Here is an 11010-nt window from a genome sequence, read left to right as displayed (position 1 = left end):
GGTGCTGATTCACCTTTCAATTTAGATAAAGCTCGGTGATTTCAAGAAAAGAAGTGCTGTCACGGCATGGAGAGAAGCACACGGTGACTTGCAAATGCGGTGAATGCTTTTAGGAGTTTGGTATTTTTGTGGTGCACGGGAATTGAGCGTGAAGCACGTTGGGAGCAGTAGCAGTGCTTCGTTATTGGGGAGTGCAGCTGCTACTCCTTAGGAAGTCATTTTATTTTATTTTCTTTCATTTAGGAAATGCTGATTCAATTTAGGAGAAGGTGCACACGGTTTGTTCTAGAAGATTTCCTGATTTTCTTTCTTCTTCTTGCTTGAACTAAGATGCCCAGTTTTTTTTATTCTATATATTAAGTTGCATTCAGCATTGTTTTTATTTTATTTCCGTTGCATTGGGTTTCTAGTGTTAACGCATTGTGTTTTAATTTAAGTAGATGAGTTTTCTTATTTATTTATTGCATTACACTTAGTTCACGCACTTTTACATTGAATGTTTTATTTTAGTGTTTTCATTTAATTTAGTTGTAATGTTAACTTTAGTGACCAATCGTTTTAATTATGTATTTACATTTGTGTTTATATTCGTGTTTTAATGTAGTTCATTTGCATTCACAAACTTTTCAACACTCCCCCCCACTTCGTGTTTGATCTGAGACTGAACCCACATTTGGTCCTTGAGAGACGACCTAGGAGTCACTTCCTAGTAACTATACTGCATTAATTTTGCAATCAACTTTTGTGTGAGGTGCGACCCTCTCAACAAAATGGCGCCGTTGCCAGGGACCAACGGTTCAGTCTTAGGTCTTTTGTTGTGTTAGTGTTGTGTTGTGTGATGTGTTTTAGGATGTTTAGTTAGTCTTGTTTGGGTTTACTTCTTTTATCAATTTTTGTGTGTTTAGATTTTTATCATTTTTGTATTTTGTGCATTTAGTTGTTGTTTCTGGAAGTTTCAAATTATGTAAATAATGGTTTTCCCCCATGTTATGTTTCTATATGTTTGGTTTAATCTTTGTTTGAAGTGGAAGTCCAGGTCTGAGACAGGTTTTGCACTACAATAGAGGAGATGACAAATTCTCAAGACTGGATATACGAGCTGATCAAGAGTCTTCCCAAATTCCATGGGTTGGCACATGAAGATCCATACATGCACCTCAAGGAGTTTTGTTTGGTGTGTTTGTCGATGAGGCCTGAAGGAGACAGTGTTGATGAAAGTGTTTCCAATGTCCCTTCAAGGTGCAGCAAGAGACTAGTTCCTATACCAGTATTCTTTTGATAGTTGGCAGGAAACACAACAGAGATTCCTCAACAAGTTCTTTCCAGCAGCAAAGGTAGTCAGCATTAGGAGGAAGAGCACTGCCATTGAACAATTTCAAGAAAAAAGCCTGGCAGATTATTGGGAGAGGTTTAACAGGCTCTGCACAACCTGTCCAAACCACCAAATTTCAGAGCATTTGCTCTTGATTTACTTTTATGAAGGGCTCCTGGACATTGAAAGGATATTAGTGGATGTAGCTGCTGGTGGATCTTTGATGGACAGAACTCCAACAGAGGCAAAGAAGTTGCTCTGCAAGCTGGCGGGTCAAAATCCAAGTGAGGTAGTAAAGGAAAAACCTGAGCAGGTTTACTGTAAACTTGGAATCCCTACTCATGTATCTGAGGTTCAAGTAAATTTTAATGTTTTTGAATTGGTAAAACTTGAACCATTTAAGCCTGTTATGGATTCTGATATTGATATACATGTGCACACTCATGTTGTGGATTCATTATTCCCTGTAGAGCACATTGACATACCTGATGTTCACTATCCTTGCACTGATCTTGATTTAAATGATAGCCTTGAGGATGCAGCTGATGACTTGGAGATTGGTAAGAAAATTTTCAATGAGCAAAAACAGGTTTATTCTGAACTTGAAATTCCAAACACTTTACCTGATTTGCCTATACATTCAAATGCTTGTGATTTGATGCACACTAATTCTATAGGATTCATGACTGATACTGATACAGATTTGATTGACCATTTGATAACAGTTGAAAAACTGTTATTTTTAAACTTAAAATTGATACTAAAAGCAACCTTTATACTTAGAAACTAGCTTGAAATCATGCTTTTCTTCATATTTTCAGAAATAAGAGAGCTGGACAGGTTTATGCTTGATTTCAGTGTTTTTGTGCAGGTTTTAAGGTGAATTTGGTGAAAGAAGTGAAGAAGGAGAGAGATGAAATCAGAAAAGACATCAAAAAGTGCAAAAGGAGAAGCCGAAGTCACCGCTCAGCGGCAGTTTACCGATGAGCGGCACTCAGGAGCTTACGGGAGATACGCTGAGGGGCAAAATGGCCGCTGAGGGGAGAAAACAAGACACGCACTTACCGCTGAGCGGCACTTTAATGGGCTTGGACCTAAATTTTTGTAATTTACGAATGGTATTTAAGCTTTAGGGTTTCCTAGGGTTAGGTATCTTTGGCTGGAACGAAGCAAACACTCTCTCTTCCACCCCTTTGAAGGAGGATCTTGGATGCTGAGGCTTCCTCTTCACCTTTTTAGGGTTTATTCTTTCATTCTTTCATTGTAATTCATCTAGGTTCACCATGAATATGGTGAACTAAACTCTGTATGTTTGTTGGGGAATGAACGTAATCTTGTGAAGCTCTCATATATGGAATCTGTTTTTACATCTTTTAATTAAGACTTATGCTTTCTTTCATCATTAGTTAGGGTTTTTCCTCTTTGCTTAATGCTTGCATTGTTTAACTCATTCGATGCATGATTATTGGTTTTGTCGATACGGGCACGTACGGGGAAGTCTAGATCCGGGGAATTTCTCCCAATATTATATTGGTTGTCGTTAAGCTCCTGTACTTATGAACTAATTATTAGGAATGCTAGGAATTGTATGAACTCGTGATTAGGGAGAAGCCTTCTTGAAAGGTACTTTAGAGAGTGGCATTAACAATGATGATTTCAATGTTGAATTCCTAAAATATATGAGAGTGGATAAGATGAAATTGACCCCCAACAACATATTCATACATATATTTCATTGAAAGTGTTTATCTTTTGCTTTTTGCCATTGATCAAAACTTCATGCATACATATTTAATTTTCGTCTTTTGCATATAAAAATCCAAATATTTCGTCTTTAAGTCTTAGCTAATCAATAAACCACACAACTAAACTAGGCCGTGAGTCCTTTGGGAAGAACGATACTTGGTCTTACCAAGTTTATTACTTGAACGATTCGGTCATACTTGTCGATTGAAAAACAAGTTTGTGACATCATAATTTGGTGTTCATAAATTTGTCCATCACCATTCTAAAATTTTTGATTCAGTATCAGCCATTGAACCCATTGGTATAAAGGTTGTTTTGAATGGACATGATTGCCGTGATGAAATTTTGAATGATAATAGCCTTGAACTGACCTTTGATTCTGTTGATGATGCATATATCAATATTGATTTTGAGGTAGACACTGTGCAATCTAATAACTCTATGGAGTTAGGACAGAACTTTGATCCGACATAGTTCTCTAAGAACTTTGAATGTGATTGTGAATCTGGTTCTTGCCCGATTTGTATTGAAATTGATTATGTGTTACAGACAGATTCTAAGCATATAACAGATGCTATTAATTGTGAGTTTGATGACCATGCTGCAGAATTAAATGAAAATACAGGTGCTGACATTAAGGAAATCATGATTAATGAAGGAGAGTGTATTGCTACTTCTTTGACTAAGCCAGAGATCTCCATTCCGGTGTCACACTGATGAGTCGTTATTTCTTGAATTATATTTAGTTTATTGCACTTAAATAAACCAGGGAATTGTGTTTAATTGTCTGTTATTTCCCCATTTTCCGAATTCTGCTTAATTTGGTCGGAAATTTGTAATTGTGCTAATTTGGGTTTTCTGAGCTGATTAAGTGCATTTTTGATTACAGGAAGAATTTTGGAGGTACATTTTGGGACATCAGGAAGAATGCAATTAAATTCAAGACTCTCCACACAGATATTTTAGAATTAATTAAATTGTAATTTAGTAGTTTAGAATTTTTGAATCAACTCTTACATTTTGGGTCAATTTTTGGTAAAGTAGACTAGACCCAAAAGTAGAGAAAGATGACTTGGCATCTTAGGGTTTTTGTGTGGACCCCACCCTTATTAAAAGGGAACTCACGGCCTAAGGGAGGGAGCCAGCCGCCACTTGCCACACATTTTTTTACGCTCTAGGTCTTTTGAGTTTTGCGGAGACGATTGTATTCGGAACTTTTTCTTGAGGGCTGGACGGCTGGAACAGAGAAGGCAGCAGCTGTGACGGAAAATGGAAGGCTACTGGGAGTCTGGACACTACTCTTAGTTACAGACACTCACGGATACATACACTCTTTGGGGAACGTTTTGGAAAGCTATTGGGAAGCTTTTGCTGCTGGAGTTCCATAACCGAATTGGTTGGAGGGCAACGTGCAGGAGAAGACGTTTGGCTGCCACTGAGAAGAGTTTCTGGTTGAGCTTTCATTGCAGACGGTGTCCAGAAGGGAAGGAAAAGAGCTTAGCTTCAATAGGTGTTGTTTGTATCTTAATGCTTGAACCAATCTTATTCTACACGTTGGAAAACATTGATTGAAGTAGCTTTATCCTCTTTGCTGTTAACGTGTTTATGTATGTTATTTCCACTATGAATTGTATTGGATTGTTTAGTTTATGTGCTGCATCTTATTTTATTCGTTCAGCAACTGTCACTACACGACCATGTTCAATAATTGTTGGGATATGATATTTGTTTAATTGTCTTAGGAAGGGATAAGTCTTTGGTGTGCTTGAATAAAGTATAATGTGTGAGAGGAGTGGTCACGGCATGCCTACTGAAAAGAACATTCATTTGCATAAAAAATGAGAAAAAGGTTTGTCTAGAAGTATAGCTCATGTGGTGATGAATAAAAAATGAAGGTGGAAACTAAATTGAAGTATGTGTCACGATTTTGGAAGAGAAAAGGAAGTGGGTCTTGGCTTTGAATATTGCATGGTTCCTATTCCCTTTCTTAGAGTAGTTCACGGTTTTTTGGGGAGAGAAAAGAAGTGTATTTTAATCCCTTGTGAAGCTCATGGTGCAACACGTTAATAGGTAAGGTTTCATTTGTTTATTCTATTTCTTTCTTTAGTGGATGTAAAGCTTGTTGATTTGATGGGAGAATGGTAGCTGGAAGTAAAAAGCCGTATAGAATTGCACATGAAAATGCAACATTGATTTTGCATTAGAATAGAATTTTTAATTTGGCTTCATGCAGAGAATGAATTGGAGGTGAACGGTTGAATGTGTTAGGTGATATGGTGTGCATGGTTACGTGTTGGAAGCTTGAGTTGCCACAGCTGGGAGCAAAGAGAGCTCTTGCATGATTTGAGATTGGATGGAGGGGTGTCACCGAGAAGAGCTACTGCTGTCACGTGATAAGGGTTTACTCCAAAGTCATTCACGGAAATAGGGGAAGCACATGAGGATTGATTCGTTTGGCTATAGCAATAGAATGGCATTTCATTTGGAGTAGCATAACATTAGCATTATTAGTAGTGACCATGTCACGGTTGGGAGCATTGAATCACACACATGGTCACGGTTTTTAACTAAGGGGCTTATGATTGATTGATTTTTGGGAGACACTTTTACAATAAAAGAGGTAGAATGTTGATTCATGGTAGCAAGTGGTCATTAGAAAAGCATACGGTACATTAAATCCTAAGGAGAAAAGAAATGGTGTCACGGAAGGGGTTTTATGTTTCCTTACTCATTCAAGCATTCAATGATAAATGTTCTCATTCAATTCAATTGCCGCCACTCTCAGGTTGCATTAAAATTGTTCAGCTCTTTGTTGCAAGTTTAATTTGTTCTAAGCAATTTTCATTTTAATGTTTTCAGTCGTATTAGGTTGTGTTTGATTTCAAATTTTAATTTTATCCGCAACCAAAAACACTACAAACCCCCCCACTACGTGTTTAATCTGAGACTGAACCACAATATTTGTCCCTGAGAAACGACCTAGGAGTCACTTCCTAGTACTATACTGCATTCTTTTATGCACAACTTTTGTGGGAGGTGCGACCCTCTCAACAAAATGGCGCCGCTGCCGGGGACCAACGGTTCGGTTTTAGGTTTTTTGTGTTGTTAATGTGTTGTTTGAGTGTTTGTATCTGTTTTGTCTTGTATGTTTGAGTATGTGTGATTTGTTTGCTTAGGTTGTTTTGTGTGTTCGAAATTTTTGTGTTATCATTCCATGATTTTAGGGTGTTGTGACTTAGTGCATGACTAGGGGAAATCCTGGGCCTATACCACCCTTTGAACCTGAGATTGATAGAACTTTTCATAGGTTAGCTAGACATTCTAGAAATTTATCTTTAGAGTCTGTTTTTGAGTCTGTTCCATTGGATACTGTGCATCCCACTGTTGAGTACTTTGTGCATACTGCATCTATTACATCTGTTGCATCTGCACTTGATTTTGATTCTGATTCTGTTGTTTTTCACACTGAGAACAATATGGCACAACCTCCACCTCGTGAGAGGACTTTTAGGGAGATGGCTGCACCTGATTTCGATATTGAAAGCTTGTGCATCCAATATCCTGATGAGGACGTTCCATTTGTTCTCAAGACTGGACTGATCCATTTGTTGCCCAAGTTTCATGGTCTTGCAGGTGAGAGTCCTCATAAGCATTTGAAGGAATTCCACATTGTCTGTTCCAGTATGAAACCACATGATGTTCCTGAAGAGCACATCTTCTTGAAAGCATTCCCTCATTCATTGGAAAATGTTGCTAAGGATTGGTTGTATGGTTTGGCGCCTAGATCCGTCACTAGCTGGGATGATCTGAAGAGGCTGTTCTTGGATAAACTTTTCCCAGCATCCCGGACCACAGCTATCAGAAAAGACATAACTGGGATTAGGCAGCTTGGTGGAGAGAACTTGTATGAGTATTGGGAGAGATTCAAGACACTTTGTGCTAGCTGCCCCCACCATCAGATACCTGAACAACTCCTTATCTAGTATTTCTATGAGGGTTTGAACAACATGGATCGAGGTATGATTGATGCTGCCAGTGGTGGAGCTCTTGGAGACACCACACCTGCTGAGGCTAGGCAATTGATTGAGAAGATGGCTTCCAACTCCCAGCAATTTAGCACCAGGAATGATGCCATTGTGGTGAGGGGCGTACATGTTGTTGTTGCCCAGTCTTTATCAGCTGTTGAAAGCAAGTTGGAAGGCAAGATTGACTCTCTTACGAAGTTGGTGACACAGTTGACTACCAACCAGAGATCTGCAGCTCCATCTGCATTTGTTGCACGACTATGTGCTATTTGTCCTTCCAGTGACCACTATACAGATGCATGTCCTTCTTTGCAGCATCCTGCTGCCTCTGATGCGCCTCAGGCTTATGCTACGAAAATCTACACTAACAGGCAGCCACAACAGCAAAATCATGACTTGTCTAGCAACAGGTACAACCCAGGGTGGAGGAATCACCCCAATCTTAGATGGAACAATGCGCCACAGCATCAGCAGCAGGCGCCACCTTTCCAGCATGCTGGAGCACCTAACAGATATGTGCCTCCACCTATGCAACAACACCAGAGGCAACATCAACAACAGCAGCAAGAGATTCCTGCCCAACCATCTTCCCAACCTTCCACTTCTTCTTCTGAGCTTACCTTGGAGGAGTTGGTGAAGCAGATGACTATTCAAAACATGCAATTTCAGCAGGAGACAAAAGCTTCCATCCAGAGCTTGACGAATCAGATGGGGCAGATGGCTACACAGCTGAATCAGGCACAGTCTCAGAATTCTGATAAATTGCCGTCCCAAACTGTGCAGAATCCTAAGAATGTTAGTGCCATCACCCTCAGATCTGGGAAGCAAATTTTTGTGCCCACCATGCCATCTCAGGCACCTGAACCTCCTAAACTTAAACCTGCTACTTCCCACATAAAAGAGGACCAGGCTGGTCCAAGCAAGACATTTGAGGCAAGTGGACCTTCTACTTCCGGTGGTTCTTGTTCTTCTACCACCACCAGCACATCTCCTACCTTGCCCCACCAGATTCCTCTTCCATTCCCTCCAAAGGCGATGCCTAGCAAAAAGATGGAAGAGGTGGACAAAGAAATATTGGAGACCTTCAGGAAGGTAGAGGTGAACATACCTCTACTTGATGCCATAAAGCAGATTCCTAGATATGCAAAATTCCTGAAGGACCTGTGCACGCATAAGAGGAAAATGAAAGGAGATGAAAGAATCAGCATGGGCAGGAATGTATTCGCGCTCATTGGTAAGTCGGTCCCGCACGTTCCTGAAAAGTGGAAGGACCCAGGTACGTTTTGCATTCCTTGTATGATTAGAAATAGTAAATTTGAAAATGCCATGCTTGATTTGGGTGCTTCCATAAATGTCATGCCTCTTTCAATTTTTAAATCTTTGTCTCTTGGCCCTTTACAACCTACGGGTGTGGTCATTCAGTTGGCAAACAGGAGTGTTACCCACCCAACAAGTTACATAGAGGATGTCTTGGTTAGGGTTGGTGAGCTGATTTTTCCTGCCGACTTTAATGTTTTGGAAATGGAGGAGGGATTCTCTCATGGATCCGCTCCCATAATCTTAGGCAGACCCTTTTTGAAAACTGCCCGAACCAAGATTGATGTGTATGCTGGAACTTTATCCATGGAATTTGCTGATATTATGGTTCACTTTAATATTCTTGATGCAATGAAGTTCCTAGCTGAGGACCATTCTGTTTTTAAGATTGACATGTTGGATGACATTATTGATAAATATGCTGTTGATGAGTTTGATTCGTTGCATGAGAAAGAGCATTCTTTTCTATCTTCTCTACATACATGCATTGAATCTGAATGTGAGAATGATGTTGATGAAGTTCTTGATATTGATGATGTTGATAATGTAATGGTCATGGATATGGAATTGGAGCCTGATGAGATAGGTGTTCCGCCTTTACTTGTGAATTCCTTGGAGTCAGAATGCACTAACCACTTTGTAGGAAGTACGAATGAATCTGACTTGCAGGCACCTACTCTTGAGTTGAAACAGCTTCCAGATAACCTCAAGTATGCTTACTTGGAGGATGATGAGAAGAAATCGGTGATCATTTCTACCTCCCTTGATTCTGTTCAAGAGGAGAAGTTAATTGGTATGCAGAGGAAGCACAAGAAGGCCATTGGTTGGAGTTTGGCTGACATACCTGGTATTAGCCCATCCACATGCATGCATAGAATTCTTTTGGAAGATGGGGCAAAGCCAGTGAGACAGCCACAAAGAAGGCAAAACCCCGTGATCATGGACGTCATCAAGAAGGAGGTGACCAAGCTTTTGCAAGCTGGGATCATCTACCCTATTTCAGACAGTCAGTGGGTGAGCCCCATCCATGTTGTGCCCAAGAAAACTGGCCTCACTGTGGTGAAGAATGAGAGGGATGAGCTTATCCCAGCTAGAGTGCAGAGCAGTTGGAGAGTTTGCATTGACTATAGGAGGCTCAACCAAGCAACAGGAAGGATCATTTCCCCCTGCCATTCATTGATCAGATGCTGAAGCGCCTGGCAGGTAAATCTCATTATTGTTTTCTTGATGGTTTTTCTGGTTACTTTCAAATAAATATTGTGCCTGAGGATCAAGAGAAAACCACATTCACATGCCCCTTTGGCACTTTTGCCTATAGGAGGATGCCCTTTGGTCTATGCAATGCCCCTGGCACCTTCCAACGGTGTATGCTTAGAATTTTTAGCGACTTTCTTGAGAGTTGCATAGAGGTGTTTATGGATGATTTTACCGTGTATGGATCCTCTTTTGATGCATGTTTAGACAGTCTGAAAAAAGTTTTGAAAAGATGCATAGAAACAAACCATGTTCTCAATTTTGAGAAATGTCACTTCATGGTTGAACAAGGTTTGGTTCTAGGGCATATCATTTCTGAAAAGGGAATAGAGGTAGACCCTGCTAAGATATCTGTGATTTCGCAGTTGCCTTACCCCTCTTGCGTGCGAGAGGTGCGATCTTTTCTTGGACATGCAGGTTTCTACAGGCGCTTCATCAAAGATTTCAGCAAGAAGGCGCTCCCCTTGTCCAGACTACTGTAGAAGGATATTGACTTTGCTTTTGATGACAGATGAAAGCAGGCGTTTGATTGCCTGAAGGAAGCTTTGACCACCACACCTATCATTCAGGCACCAGATTGGACAGCCCCATTTGAGCTAATGTGTGATGCGTCTAATTATGCATTGGGGGCTGTCTTGACACAGAAAATTGACAAGCTGACGAGAGTGATCTACTATGCTTCACACACTTTGGATGCTGCCCAAGCAAATTATACGACCACTGAAAAAGAGTTGTTGGCAATTGTTTTTGCCCTTCATAAGTTTAGGTCATATTTGCTTGGATCACCTGTTATTATGTATACTGACCATGCAGCTCTAAAGTTTCTGTTGAAAAAGGCTGAGTCAAAGCCTAGATTGATCAGGTGGATGCTACTGCTCCAGGAGTTTGACTTGCAGATCAAAGACCGGAGTGGAGCACAGAATTTGGTTGCAGACCACCTCAGCCGGATTGAGAGAGCTGGGAATGAAGCTGATGTGTTGCCCATCCAAGATGCCTTTCCTGACGAGAGTTTGTTGATGATTTCTTATTCTCACCCCACTCCTTGGTTTGCACACATTATAAATTATTTGGTTGCTTCTGTTTTTCCTCCCTTAGCATCACGTGCTCAGATTGCTAAAATTAAGAGTGATGCTAAGTATTATGTTTGGGATGATCCATATTTGTGGAAGTTGTGCAGTGACCAGGTTACTAGGAGATGCATTCCGGACCATGAGATTGACTCGGTCCTGCAGTTTTGTCATGCCTCCTCACCTGGTGGTCATCTGGGGATACAGAGAACAGCTCGCAGAGTTCTTGACTGTGGTTTCTATTGGCCTTCCATCTTCAAAGATGCGGAGAGGATTTGCAGCACTTGTG

At 40.5% G+C, this 11010-nt stretch overlaps 1 non-coding gene and 1 pseudogene across 1 annotated transcript; one reads left to right on the top strand and one right to left on the bottom strand.

Annotated features, from left to right (window-relative positions):
- The first annotated feature begins 6534 nt into the window (after positions 1–6534).
- Positions 6535–11010, top strand: part of LOC148198471 (uncharacterized) — a 55072-nt pseudogene continuing 50596 nt past the window's right edge.
- Positions 6912–7019, bottom strand: LOC148198472 (small nucleolar RNA R71). Its single transcript, XR_015780016.1, has one exon. It is a non-coding gene; the product is annotated as a small nucleolar RNA R71 (small nucleolar RNA).

This window comes from Vigna umbellata, chromosome 5 (genome assembly GCF_029865625.1).
Source record: "Vigna umbellata cultivar VRB3 chromosome 5, Vumbellata_1.0, whole genome shotgun sequence".
In the NCBI taxonomy this organism is placed as follows: Eukaryota; Viridiplantae; Streptophyta; class Magnoliopsida; order Fabales; family Fabaceae; genus Vigna; species Vigna umbellata.
Note: the sequence above shows the minus strand (reverse complement) of the source record. Positions and strands in the feature narration are given on the sequence as shown.